Source organism: Cottoperca gobio, chromosome 2, assembly GCF_900634415.1.
Source record: "Cottoperca gobio chromosome 2, fCotGob3.1, whole genome shotgun sequence".
Classification (NCBI taxonomy): Eukaryota; Metazoa; Chordata; class Actinopteri; order Perciformes; family Bovichtidae; genus Cottoperca; species Cottoperca gobio.
In genome coordinates, this window is record NC_041356.1 from 9,137,461 (window position 1) to 9,150,816 (window position 13,356).

The window sequence follows — 13,356 nt, forward strand, 5'->3', positions numbered from 1 at the left end:
TCGACGCGTGCTGCAGATAACGCCACCATAAAGCCTACCACAGCGTCCTTTCAAAGGGGACTTAATAGCACCAATGGGGACAACAGTTTGTCCCACTGTGTATCTCACTGTGGATCTAAGAGCAGCAGCATGCCCTGCAGGTCAGCTTGATGAGCAAACATTAGTGAGGTATTCAAGAGTGCACCGTGTCGCAGTCAGATATAATGAGCTACATTGCCCGCAGAGCTGTGTCTCTCTGTCATAGCATGCAGATATATTTAGCATATTAATAAGTTACGGATACCGGATACGTTTAGCATGTTAATCGGATGCTGATAACATTTGTCTGTTGGCTTAAGGGACCGGCTTCAGATAAACATGAGCTGATTATTATTTTTTTTAGATGTGAAGCACCTGATGAAACCAGCTTGTAGGTCACTAAAGCTAACACGTCATACTTAAGCACACTGAAGCTCATCAGGGAGACCAACTTGCACCATCTACAGGAAACTGAAATAATAGAGAGCCGAAGTGAAGCCAGAACTCCCGGGTTATGTTCCTGAAGAAAGGAAAGCTTTCAAAAATACCATTAACATTTGGAATAATGTAAATAATTATACTTCCAGCCTTAGAACATAGCGTACTCTCCATACCTCTTGAAAGGGAAGTAAAACATTTATAAATCTGACTTTTTATTCAATATTTCTGCTGTTTGAAGAGTGCTAATAAGCTGGAGCTCTAGAAAGAGCGTTTGAGGATTTAATTTAGTTACAGCACAGAAGCTAGTGGTACAGAGGCTGACCCGAATGTGTCCTAAGGTTTGTTTTCTCTAACGATTTAGACTAACAACGGTTGGAAATCCAGCTGTGACACCACTTGTGTAAAATAACACAAGTGGTAGATGGAGCCCAAAGGCCAAACTGCTGCTATTAGTTCCCTTACTGACAGGTAGGCACTGATGTCCTCGTTATGCTGACGTGATGACCTTGGTTTCTGCAAGTGAATATTCAGTTTGCTAATGGAAAGTGCTTTAGTGATTCCTCTAAGAGTTTGTGACTTGATGTCTATGAAGGGGACATGGTTGAAGGCTTCCTCGTTATCAGTTGCATTGAAACTGAAATCTAAAGCACGGTGAACTCGCACAGAATATTAGAGATGTCAGCTTCACAGAATAAGCTTTTAATGCAGTAAAATACATTTTGTAAGGAATATGATAATGGCCTGTAGAAATGACAGAACACTGACCTCTACCTTGGTAGGGGTTTCAGTAATGTGCAATTACAAAATGGAATTCATTACTTGCGATAGTGGCCTAAAGTAGCGGTGCGGGAGAGGTGGAGGATGCATCCGCTCCTCTTGGCGGCCAAGTGCAGCCACAGTTTGGCACTTTGTAGCTCCACTCGAGCCCCCGCCTGCTGGTTAAAGTGAGGTTTCACTTTTTAGCAGGTGCATCATGTTCTTAACAGTGACAGTGACATGATCTAGTCTTAGAATCCAATGTCACCACCCAGGATGCAGTAGAGCTAATCTCAGTTTTCAGAACCTAAAATTTCAGTGTTCAGACTCTCTTAATGTGTTTTCCTTTTGTCTTCAATCATTTTAGGCTGGCTTAATTCAGACGTGCTTTATTTGTTACTCACTAGCTAGTTCCATGCGCCACAGAAAGGGTTTTATATTCTTTCGCTTTTATGTTGCACTGACCCAAACACTTCCATGTTCTTCAGCTAATGGCTGCAAAACTCTGTTTCATCTGTGATGACTAAGCCGTTCCAAACATGGCAGGTGGACATGGCTGCCTTGGTAATGGGGACCAATGCTGTTCAATAAAACGACTTGTTTTCAGCCTACACACCGTTCTCAGCCTTGATCTACAGCGACTCTAAACACATCATTAAAGTCCACCTCTCGAAAAAAAATGTTGCTCTGCTGATTACTTCAGCTGGGTAGAATGACGCATGTTCATTCAATCCGAGGGGGTAAGTTTCTCTGCACCCACATTAAAGTTAGTATGCATGAGCATGAGTTTAACATGCGCCTATGTAATGGAAAAATTCAATCAAAGTATTATTCAAAGCAGAGTATTTAAATATATGGTAAAACATGTCTGGAGGATATCTTTTCTGTTACCACTTGAGTTCCTTATCAAAGAAGATTTTCAAAATAAAAGTTCTTCATATTGGTCATTGTCCTTTAATCATATACAGATTATAATGTACATTTTCTACTAAGTTAATGCGATGAAGAGGCTCTTTTTTTAGGGTCAGGACTCGCACTTAATAGCATTGAGCAATAAATCCCTTTTAAGTAACTGGCAGCATTACAACAAACCAATAAACTATCAATCCATCTAAGTGTGGAGGTTCTTCCTTCTTTAAAATATGTTACCTTCCGTATTGCTATTGTGTTTCTACGTTGGTCAGCACAAAAAGTATTTTTTATTGTTTCCCTACGATACAAAAAAGTTTTATCATAATTGAAAAGCAAGAGCCGTGGCAGTGTTAAGATAATACAGGTAACAGCCTGGAGAGGAACCCGTACGGGGCGGAAAGAAGAAGGCGTGGTTAGAGATAGAGGACGCTTTTATGACCATAGCAGCATTTCAACAATTCCATCACTCCGGAAAAAAATTAACCTGACATTTCTGGGACAGCACAAATTGAAACGTCGACGGTGCGCAGCCTCCTGCGAAGCAAAGAGCGGGCTGGAGCAATGTCATCCGTGTGCACAGAGAGTCTCGGCGAGCTAAAGGTCGTGTGTTTTTGAATCAACATTATAAATTGGATTTATGGGCTTGAGTTTAGTAATCCACAGTTTTGCACATTTGCAGAACACACTGCAGTCCTGCTGACAATAAGAGCCCCTCCCTGTGTTAGCCATGACATCTATAGTATGTTCATGCAGCAACGTCGTGTTCCTCGTACGGAACATATCATAAATGTTTTGCTGCTGTGTGTTGGATGAACCAGCTGTTGTCATAACACCTGAGGCATCATAGAGATTATGTTTTTCTTTTTGGCCTTCAGACTTTTTTTTATAATTAGTTGTGTTTAGCATCAACATGTTTCTGTGACATTGTCATTAGATGCTAAGTGCATAGGGGTATTTTGCACACACACACACACACACACACAATGTGAGCTTTTCAAAGCAATGTTTGCAATGCAGACTGTCCTCATAGATCATTCATACATAAAGCATTACGTCTTCATGGTAACAGAATCCTATGTATTATACATCATGTAGCAACAAGCTGAGATAACCAGTTAAAGGGCTGATAGTGCTTTCACACATGATCTCATGCATGTTTGTAGACTGACGCTCTTTTAAAAGGAACTTTGAATTATTAATATGTTCAGTGAGTTACAACGGCGTAAATAGACTTTCAATGAAAGAAGCACAAACACAAGTTGGGATGAGATCTCTTTTCATGTAGATATACCGTATATGTATGTATGCATGTATATACTAATTTATGCTGGGAAATAAAGCACACAATGCACGTGGTGTGAGCGTAGTTTAAAAGCCATGCATATTCAATGACACTTTCTGAAAAGATGTTATTAAAAGCTTGATGCAAAGTTCAAATCATGGGCAACAATGAGGGAAGTGTAGATTATAATGTGTTGCTTTTGTCTATAATCACACTCAATACATTATAGATACATCTGGATGTTTAAAATCTGTCTATAGATCCTGATAATGACTCAAAAGTCCTGCACATTTTGAGTTGCCTCGGACTGCAACGTTTTTAAATATTTTCTGACAAGTTCAGTTTGTACACACTTGCACTTTACTCCCCTAAACATTGGATAAGCATCGTTGTGCCCACAAGGTCAGCGGTTCAAATCTCCAGAGCAGCTGTAAAAGAAAGTGTGAGTCATTTTCACCTCCCCAGCGGTCTCACTAAGTGCTTCCTGTTGGGGGTTTAAGGCATGAATGTTTCGAGATTAGCCCCAAATAGCTTTTGATCGGGCAGTTTAAACAACTTTTACATAATTCTCACCATCTCAACTCTCACTATCCGTGTCCTTTCAGGAGCGCTGCCTACAGAGGTTTACGCTGCACAAAACTGCAGGTGAAGTTCACACCAGACACCTGGCTGCAGCTTTGTAATCCGCTTTGAATGCGTCAGAGGATATACCAGAGTTCAAATGTCTGATGTGTGTGTATGTGTGTGTGTCGTCAGAACGGCTTTGTCAGACATCTTTTGCTGTATCTGAGGAATATGATCTATAGCATTTTAAGCAGAGAGTGCAATGTCTGGGTCAGAGGACGCAAGATGAAGTCAGTGTAAAGCCTGCAGTGCATAACAAAAACATGACTTCAAACCTCCTTTCTTGTTTATTAATTACAGAAAAGATGATGTCGACGTCCACTTCGAGCCATGCAACATCGCTGGATGTTTTTGGTGAATGGCTTGAACTCAATAATGTATTAATCTGCCCAAACACTATCTGGTGGATTTAAGTGAGCAGTATTAAAAACGTTGCATCATTTGAAATTAAGAAACGGCCAGTTCGATGTAATTGCTCAAAAGGTATTTAAAATATATAAAATACTGCTGATTGACATTTGTAAAACTCCCTAGGCTAGCAGTTTCCCTTACTTCCCTTCCTGCTTACAGTCTTTGTGCTCAGCTCTGCGAAACATGTCACTGATTTATGTCTGTATCGGTGCGAAACCAAAAGGAAAAGATATTGACCGTCTCATTTGGATAAGATGGACATGCACCGTTGGCCAAACGTTGCAGACGGCGGTGGAAATGCAGGCAGCTGCACTGGAGCTCTTGGTTCTTTGTATGCACGTACATCTGTGTGAAATCTGTGACTGAAACAATGTTATAGTATGTCGAGTAAAAGTACATGACTACAGCGTGTGAACGCGTGTGCACGTTGAGCAGTTTCATGTGACCCCCCTTCTCGTCTGTACTAGTTCACTGACGCTCACAAGCCTCCTCAGACATTATCTCCAATCTTATTAAGTATATGTCAGAGGCGGGTAAAGTATAATTTCAGACTTGACATATTGATTCCTATCTGTTTCCGACATTTTTTGATTTATCGCGTGTCATTTCTGTCAGTCGGGGAGGAACATTCATCAATATTTTGTGCAGGGCAGTACCCAGATTATCAGTCATGAAACATTCATATTATCTGCTCAACTTCTTCGCACAGTGCATATTTGTTCATGAATTAATTTTGACGGAAAAACTTTGGGAGCAAAAGTCATGTATAATTTGTATAATGGCATATGCCTTAAAGCTCATGTATGAGTGATGCCGTGCAATTTAAACAGTGTAATATTTTACACGCGTCACATGGACATGAATACTGAGGTTAGGGTTTAATTTAAGGCCTCATATTGATATTTTAAGACTATACAAACCACTCCTCACCAGCACTGGAAGGAAACTTCAAAGACGAGATTAATATTTTTATTCATTTGGTTTTTATTAAACCCACAGATATTATGACACGCGCATTATGTGTGTAACATCCCCAAAAGGACAATCCCGTCACTGAATTATATAACAAATCTTTGTTGTCATCTTCATCATCATCATGGCAGGACGCCGCTGCCCCGGAGAGAACTGTGAAACCTCTGAAATGTAATTAGACATATTCTGGGTTAGAGCTCCACAAATAGAGCCTTTTTCTGCAGCGGCTGGAGGAGAGGGCTGTAGGCAGATTGCTTAGGTTAATGACTTTGTGAATTATTCATGTTCAGGTCTAAGTGAAGAGTCTGAGTAATCTGGCCGAGCCATGCTACATTTTTTGCACTCATAACTAAAATCTGTGCCACCTGATGTAAAACAGGGAACACATCCCTTTTTAACCCGATAGCATCGTCGTGTTCTTTTGTTGTGCAGCGCCCCCCTTTGGAAGTTTCATTGTTTTACAACATTGGATTTAATGCGACTTCTTTGACACCGAGTACATATTCCCTCTTGTGATATGACACGCTGGTGAAGCTAATTGGTTTTCGAGGTCACCTGTGCGTAGTCGAGGTCTTTGAATTGATTGTGGGATAAATACCCCGAGAGGCTCAGCGAGAAAGTGGTTGAAAAGCACAAGTGAGAGGGTCGATAAAAGAACATTACCTTTGGCATTAAAGTTTATATTTGTGTTGATCGAGCCACATCTACTTTGATTTAATACTGGGATGTCGTCAGAGCTCCAGGGGGAGACTGCCGTACCAGTCGTTAGGGGGCGTCTGAAGCTCAGCCAATTAAAAATATAGAAATTGTTATTTGATTTATTTGAAAGACATCCACATATTTCTGTTAAACAGTAGAAACAGAAAACATATTAACAGTTAAAAGCAGAATGTATCCATTACTAGCGAAACAAAAATGTGTACCATGTCACTTATAAAGAAGAAAACGCATTGTAGCATGATCTACTTTGATAGTGTTGAGTAACATCCAGTGTATAATCCATTCGTAAGGGATGTATGTGACCGGTGCCGCGGCTCTTCCAGGCTACTTGAGCCCATGTGACAGGGCTGTCCGAGTACATCAGGCGAAGAAGGTTTGGAACCGCGGCTATGGAGCCAAACACATACAGCTCCCCCGCGGTATATTTAGCTTCATCTGACTGAAGAGGCTTTTAAAGTCTCGTTTTCAGCGGAGTCCCCCCCCCCCCCCCGTTTTCTACAACGTTTGATTTGATGACAGTCATAGGAGTCCAGTTCCTGCAATGTGACTATAATTAGTTTTGTAAAGGAGTGTGATTCCTACTGTACTCGCACGAATCACTACCACACCTGATAAAAGACGAGTGTTCCAGTCCATTCCAAAGAACTTGAGTTTCATCCGATAATCAAAGTCGTGCGGTATGTTCGCAGCGTCACCTAATGATGCTGATGTTTCCCCTTTGAACCTTTTTAAAGATCAAATATACACAGCCCTTTATTTATGCATTCACCTCGACATGAGGCTTTTGCATCATTTTTAAGTGCACCCCTCCCTCGCTAAAGCAACCTCCCACTCCACAGACTTGATCTTCCGCTCTGGCACAAATCACCTTTTTTTTTTTTTTTTTCGAAGAGATTGCCTCCTCCCTTGTGCAGTTTTAACTTCAATGGGGTTAGAAACACAATTACCTCATCTTCCCTTGAAATATAATCTGGGGCTGTAAAGAAAAATGAAGAGAGAGAGAGAGAGAGAGAGAGAGAGAGGTGGTGGAGGAGGTGGAGGGGAGCAAGCAGAAATGGGGGCAGGTGTAAGGGAGATAAGGAACGTTAGCTGTGCTCATAAGATGATGATTCAGAAAAGGAACGGTGGGGAACAGAGTTCAAATGGGCTGAGCTTTCAAACGGCACCTTAATCATCCCCACCGTGTGTATAGCTTCTTATGGTTCGCCAAAAACCTCTGCAGGAGGAAACGATGATTCCTGCATATCAAACTGGGCGAACGGAGATCAGAGTAGAGTTATATCACTGCAGGAAGACATCATGACTTTACAACATGTCACTGTATACGGCGATATGAAGGTACTGTATGCGCAGCATTGTGCCGTTACAGAAGCACGTCTGGGTAAAAACATAATGTCAGCTGCTAGAAAGAATGAATAAAACCTTAAACCACGGAGGCCGTCCACTTAAGGCTTTTATATGACAATTAAATGGCATTCTGAACGGCAAAGCTTTTAAAGATTTAATTGCAGGAGATAACGCAATTAAAGGTGAAGCAAATCTGCAAAATCTGTCTGTTCCATAACACATTTAAAAAAAAAAAGAACACACTGTATTCAGTGTGCGGGGTGACTCACGCCACTGATCAAACCCACATGCACTAAAGTGACAGGTAGCCTGTATGGTATATTAAAGCCAGTTATTCAAATGTGTTTCCGACTCATTTTTACATCAGCACATCATTCCTAATACCGGCTGCTTACCTGCGACTGAGTGAGTCATTCTTTTCAATTTGACTTCAGCTCTCATTATCTCACCTGTTTGAGTCCAATTTGGATTTTCACCAAGGCTTTTACCAGCCGTCGCTCCTCTCCTCTCACTGAGGAGAAATAATAGAAGCAGGAGGAGAGGCAACATTTTCAATCATCTGCATTAGCATGTTTTGGGGAAACTTAGTTCACGTTAAGGTCATTGTTTTTGATACTTTAAGGCATTTTCATTGCAAAATCATTTTTTAAATTGCCACCAAAACACAACATATGAGGTGAAGACATTGGAGCAAGAGCCTACAGCCGTGCTAGCAGCTATTGCATCAGCACAAAGACGATGCTAACGTGCTCATGTTCAGCAGAACTCACAATTGAAACTGATTAGCATTTGTTTTGTATGTTTTTTAAGTATTAGACTAAATGAAATTTGGACTAGATGGAATGAAAAGTTAGCAATTGTTATATGAAGGAACGTCCATCCTGAGGGGGGACATGAATATCCGCCGCACATTTCCTGGTAATCCTTTCAACGATTGTCGTGACAAGAATAAAAGTAATCAGGATTCATCCTCCGGGCACCCTGAATATTTGTACAGAATTTCATGGCAATCCAGTAGATGTTCAATTATTTCTGTCTCCACCAAAAATGGTGTTGACGGACTTCGGACCCAGTAAATACAAATATCAAGTTTTCTTGAAGCTTCAGTTTCCATATTTGAGCTTAAGCTGCGAGAATAGGTCGATTTCAGCAACTTCTGTTTCCATGAATGTAAAATGCATCACCTGTGTACCAGTGTTTCTTACGGCACACTGTGTCCAGCTACTTTTAACAAGTGATATACGTTCTCTATTCCTTTTAGAGCAGCGAGACCGGCGTTCAAAGCATATTTTCTCGTTATTAATCAGCCGGCACTCTGCGCCTGCGTTGGTCCATGGGTAGCAGAAACAGAGAAATGTGATTTTAACAGTACAGACTGCAGTGGTGGAAAGTTGGAACTAATTCTGACCTAGAAGCGAAAAAGCCCTGTGTTTGTTACCTCCAGTTCAGCCTCTCTCGACAGCATCTTTCTCCCAGGCTGCAAAACTTTGCTCCTTTTGAGTTTTCTTTTCAAGTTCTTATCTGCCAAGAGACCTTCGCCCATGTGCAGCGAGTATTTCACATTGCATGCACACCGATGTTTACATCCTGAAGAGGGATAAGTCGATTAAAACCAACATGTAGATTTTCTTTACGGCCCTCACGTGCATCAGATACTTGTTTTGGCCTAATAAATGATCAGGAGGGATGCGGATGCAAATCGTGTCGCGCTCGACACACTTCAGAACACCAGATCAAGGCTCGCTCAGTTAAGAATAATTTTCCATGGAGCTTTATGCTAATCCAGTACCATTGCTCCATTACGAGCTAGACTGCTGTACATATTTAATACATGTTCGTCTATAGGAGGGAAGATCTTCAAAGCATCGCAGGCGACGTGTTGCAATCCCCACTCCACTAACTTCTGCCAGTGGGTCTTCTCCACACCGCTTCAGAATGACTCACACAGCTGGAGACTAAAAATAGCCCATAAGTCTCCCTCCTTGGCTCGCAATCTCTCCCTCTCATCTCTTTACTCCTTACCGCTCCTGCTTCTTTCTCTCTTCCCATCTCATTTGTCTCTCGCGCTCTGCATTTTCCACACAAATAACCCAAACTGGTGAATTAGAAATGTGAAAAATAACATGGGGAGAGGAGGAAAAGATGATGTCGCACAGCTGGGATGAACTCAGAATATAGGTCACAGCGAGATGATGTTATCAAAGCTTAAAACAGACAAAGGGAAATGATATGGCTTCGTTCCATATTTATTATTATGGAACTTAACCTACTTTTACGACCTACTGTGCCATGATGCTGTTATTTTTATTATCTATTTTGTTTAAAAAAGCTGAGTCAAAATAATCCAAATCCAAATTATTTAGCAAAATTGCATTCCCTAGTTTAAGATACAGCCTCCTAAAGGCTGTTTTTACTCAACCGCCCCGCTTTCCTCTCAGTCGCTCTCACTTGGGAGCTGCAGAGAACAACCACAGGCTTGTACCGACGGTCACCGAGCTGTTCCCCAGGAGCAGTCAGACTGGTAAGTGCCCGACTCAAAAGCACCTTGACAGTAGTTGCTGATGGAGGACAGATTGTTCCTCGCTTTAATTCACCAGTCTGATCCTTGTATTAAGTAATATGTGGTCGTGTTTCCCATCGCTGTCTCTAAGCAAAACTAAAATAGAATGAAACCGGCAATTAAACAGTATTTGAGTATTTAAACTGATAGTATTTTGGTGGTCAAAGGTCACCGTGACCTCACGTCCGTCCCATTATCGTGAACTCTCGAAAGCCTTGAGGACATTTCTTAGACATGTGCAGAAACTTGTACTCAAAAATGAACCGATTAGAATTTGGGAGTCTATAGCTGTAAGTTTCCTTCACACTTTGCCTGCACAGCACTGCACTGTGCATGGTGCACCTTCAATGCCTGCAGGTGGTTTGGGATCTGCCATGTTTCCCATCATTTAACAACACTTCTGCTGTATAATGTTCAGCGTCTAACCAGCAGCCCTCTCACACTTCCTCGCCAGCTAACCTACCCCCTATCAACTCCTGGCGAGGAACATTTGTTCATTAGTAAAACTAACAGCCCAGCCCTAATAGACTTTCATGCGTACATCCAAGTACTCTGCATTCTCAAAAACATCAAGTGGTGCTTGGCAAGAACAGCGAGTGGGAATTTCATCCAGTGAACCTTGTTTACTTTAATGGGTTTGAGACTAGTGATGTTAATTTTGAGAGCTATCGCCGCTAATGACGGGTACAGCTCCTGGTGACGCCACGCTGTCACGTTGTGTGGTAAAACTGACCCCTCGTATTAAACACACCTGCTCCGCTGTGTAAAGGAGCAGTTTGTCGTCTCGATGCAGAGTGCTAATCACGATTTGGCCAGCTCTCAGACGTTTTAATGGCTTGACTTTATCAGTCGTAAAGAATTCATAGAACTGTAGTTACATTATGTAACTGTTGTTTTAACGCCGGATAACGACTCGCGCGAGAATGTGACGTCGCCTCGTACTTCACAAAAATGGATTTCATACAGAATGACTGTATTCCTTATGTAATTAAGTTACTCCACGTGTAATTTATTAACTCAAAAAAGTGGATCTAGTGTTAATCTACCTGTTAAAGGGCTTACTTTATTTCCCTTTTGCACATGCATTTAAGTAATAGGAGATCCATAAATGAGGTTGATTCTGCATTAGCATAATATTAATGCAATATGCCAGCGTCAGTTCTGTGTGGAAAATGCTCAGAGCCGTTTGAAGTACCTTTTGGAGGACATCATCTGACATGTAATTAGCCATAGAAGTGTCAGTGTGCTGGGAAACCAAAAAAGAAGCTTCTTGGGAACAAAAGGAGTGTAGCGTCCAGTGAAAATAAATATGATATGATACTAGCCGGTACCTTGGTAAACCATAGCCATGCTGTTAATTGACACCGTTTCCTTTGTATGACTCATCTCTCTTCTCCTGCACTGGTCTGTAACGCGGTTTCTTTTAGTATATCCTGTTATCGATTTTTTTTGAGTTGCAGCCATTTAAAATGTTTTACTTTCTACTTACTTACTATATTTCAGCATCATTGAATGTTCTTTTCTTTCTTGAGCTTGTTAATAGCTCCACCCTTGAGAAGTTTCTACCACAGTGTGCATTAGGCTCTCCTTCACTCACAAAATGAGATTAGTAGGCAGTCCCAGTCGCTGACTGCGTAATTACAGTCGCTGCTGCCTTAGTAAATCAGACATTAATTTCACACAGATTGCAAGTTCACATTGCATGAAACTCACCTTTCATGAAAACCTGGTCCTGATTGACGTTATTACCACCTTTTTTATGATTATTTTTATAAATGTTTGACTACTCTGAAGTAGCATTTGTGATATAAAGAGATTCCGCAAATGTGAGGCTCCTTTGTTGTCCACCATTGCTAAACTAACGGGCACAAAAGGTCCGAGTGGTAACATGGTGAGTTTGCTTTGTATCAGTTTTATGAGCAAAAGGTGTTTTGCTGATAAGACTAATAAGTTTCTGTTTTGTGTATTGCTTACTGCCTTAAAAGTGTTTCTCTTCAAAGTCATACACAGGAAAAGGAGAGAGCGAGAATGCCTGCTAACTAGCTCCCTTGTTACTGCAACAGTTGGAGTAGTAATCAATAAAGCATGGACAGCTCTCCTCTGGGAATTATCTGCAGGGCTGGAATACATTTTTGACCAATCAGAGGGCTTGGATGATAGTACCTGTTGTGTAAATTATCGAAAAGGCCCAGACACAGCACCATATGCTGGATGCATGTGTGTGGTAGATATGTGTCAGAACACTTACCGCCTGAACCTGCTATCAAACCCCAACTACCTCGCAGGATACAGCGTCTGTTATACAACAAGGTACAAACTCAGAGCTCCTTCCTATCCATTTTTGATTGCCGCGGTGCCTGTCAATCATCTGATTTTAAAGGGAAACCTTCACAGCCGTGTTATAAATCCTGGAGACAGTTTGACTTGACAGAATCGCTCTGAAAGCCGGCAAGAGCAGCTCAGTTCACTGAAGCAGCAGAATCATCTGGGTATGCCAGGTAAAGACTGGGAGAGGCACAATGCCTGATGGGTCTTTTCAATTCATCATAACCTTTTGTGAAATTACCTTGAGTTGTTAGCAGTTACCAGTGTTGGTGGGTTGGTCTGTCCATCACTTGGGTGCAGAGTTCGTACAGACATTCAAGGCTTTTAGTTAAATGTGACAACCATTTGCTGGATGCACTAACTTTTCAAGTAGCGCTACCAGCAGGTCAAAGCTTTCACTTATCCAGAATATTTTAACATTCAGGAATCTCAATGACTTTGGAAATCACAAATCACTTTCCATTTTTCTGCTTTTGACACGGACCGCCAATTAACAGCAAACCAGATTCTTTATTACCTCTGCCAAGGAGCCTATGTTTTGATTATGTTTGTTTGGTAGAAGGATGTGGCATGGGCCATGGAGAGACACATTAAATCTTGTAGAGGTTCCGAATCATGAACTCTGCTTCCCTGTGAGATAGGGCATTTGTCATGCATTCATGTGGTATCAGAAAATGATGTTCCTTACTCGGAAACTTCACGCGGATGTCCCTAAACGTCGTAAACAGCTATCAATGTGCTGTTTTTAAAGCCCTGAGCAATAACATACGGCATCTTCTATAGCGTCCATGTAGTTTCCACATTACAATGTATGCGTCATTAACACACCAAAGTCGAAAGAACGACTTCCCAACTTGGGAAATGGGAGCATCCAAGGAGCACATGAATGCGCCATTGGCCTTGGCAGAGATGTGCTCTCATTCTAGTTGTCATTGATTTTCCAGCTGGTGATTGTGTCCACTGACTCTAAATGCACCTGTTTCAAAAA

General features: G+C 41.5%; 1 protein-coding gene across 10 annotated transcripts in view; it reads left to right on the forward strand.

Moving 5' to 3' along the window:
• Nucleotides 1-13,356, forward strand: part of spry2 (sprouty RTK signaling antagonist 2) — a 350,030-nt gene that overhangs the window by 260,251 nt on the left and 76,423 nt on the right. Inside the window, exon 1 of one of the 10 annotated variants that reach the window (XR_003833280.1) lies at nucleotides 9,923-10,004. The exons of the other annotated variants lie outside the window; for them this stretch is intronic. The gene's annotated coding sequence lies outside the window, so the exon portion shown is untranslated. Of the gene's footprint in view, nucleotides 1-9,922; nucleotides 10,005-13,356 lie in introns of those variants that run through there. 10 annotated transcript variants of the gene reach the window in all.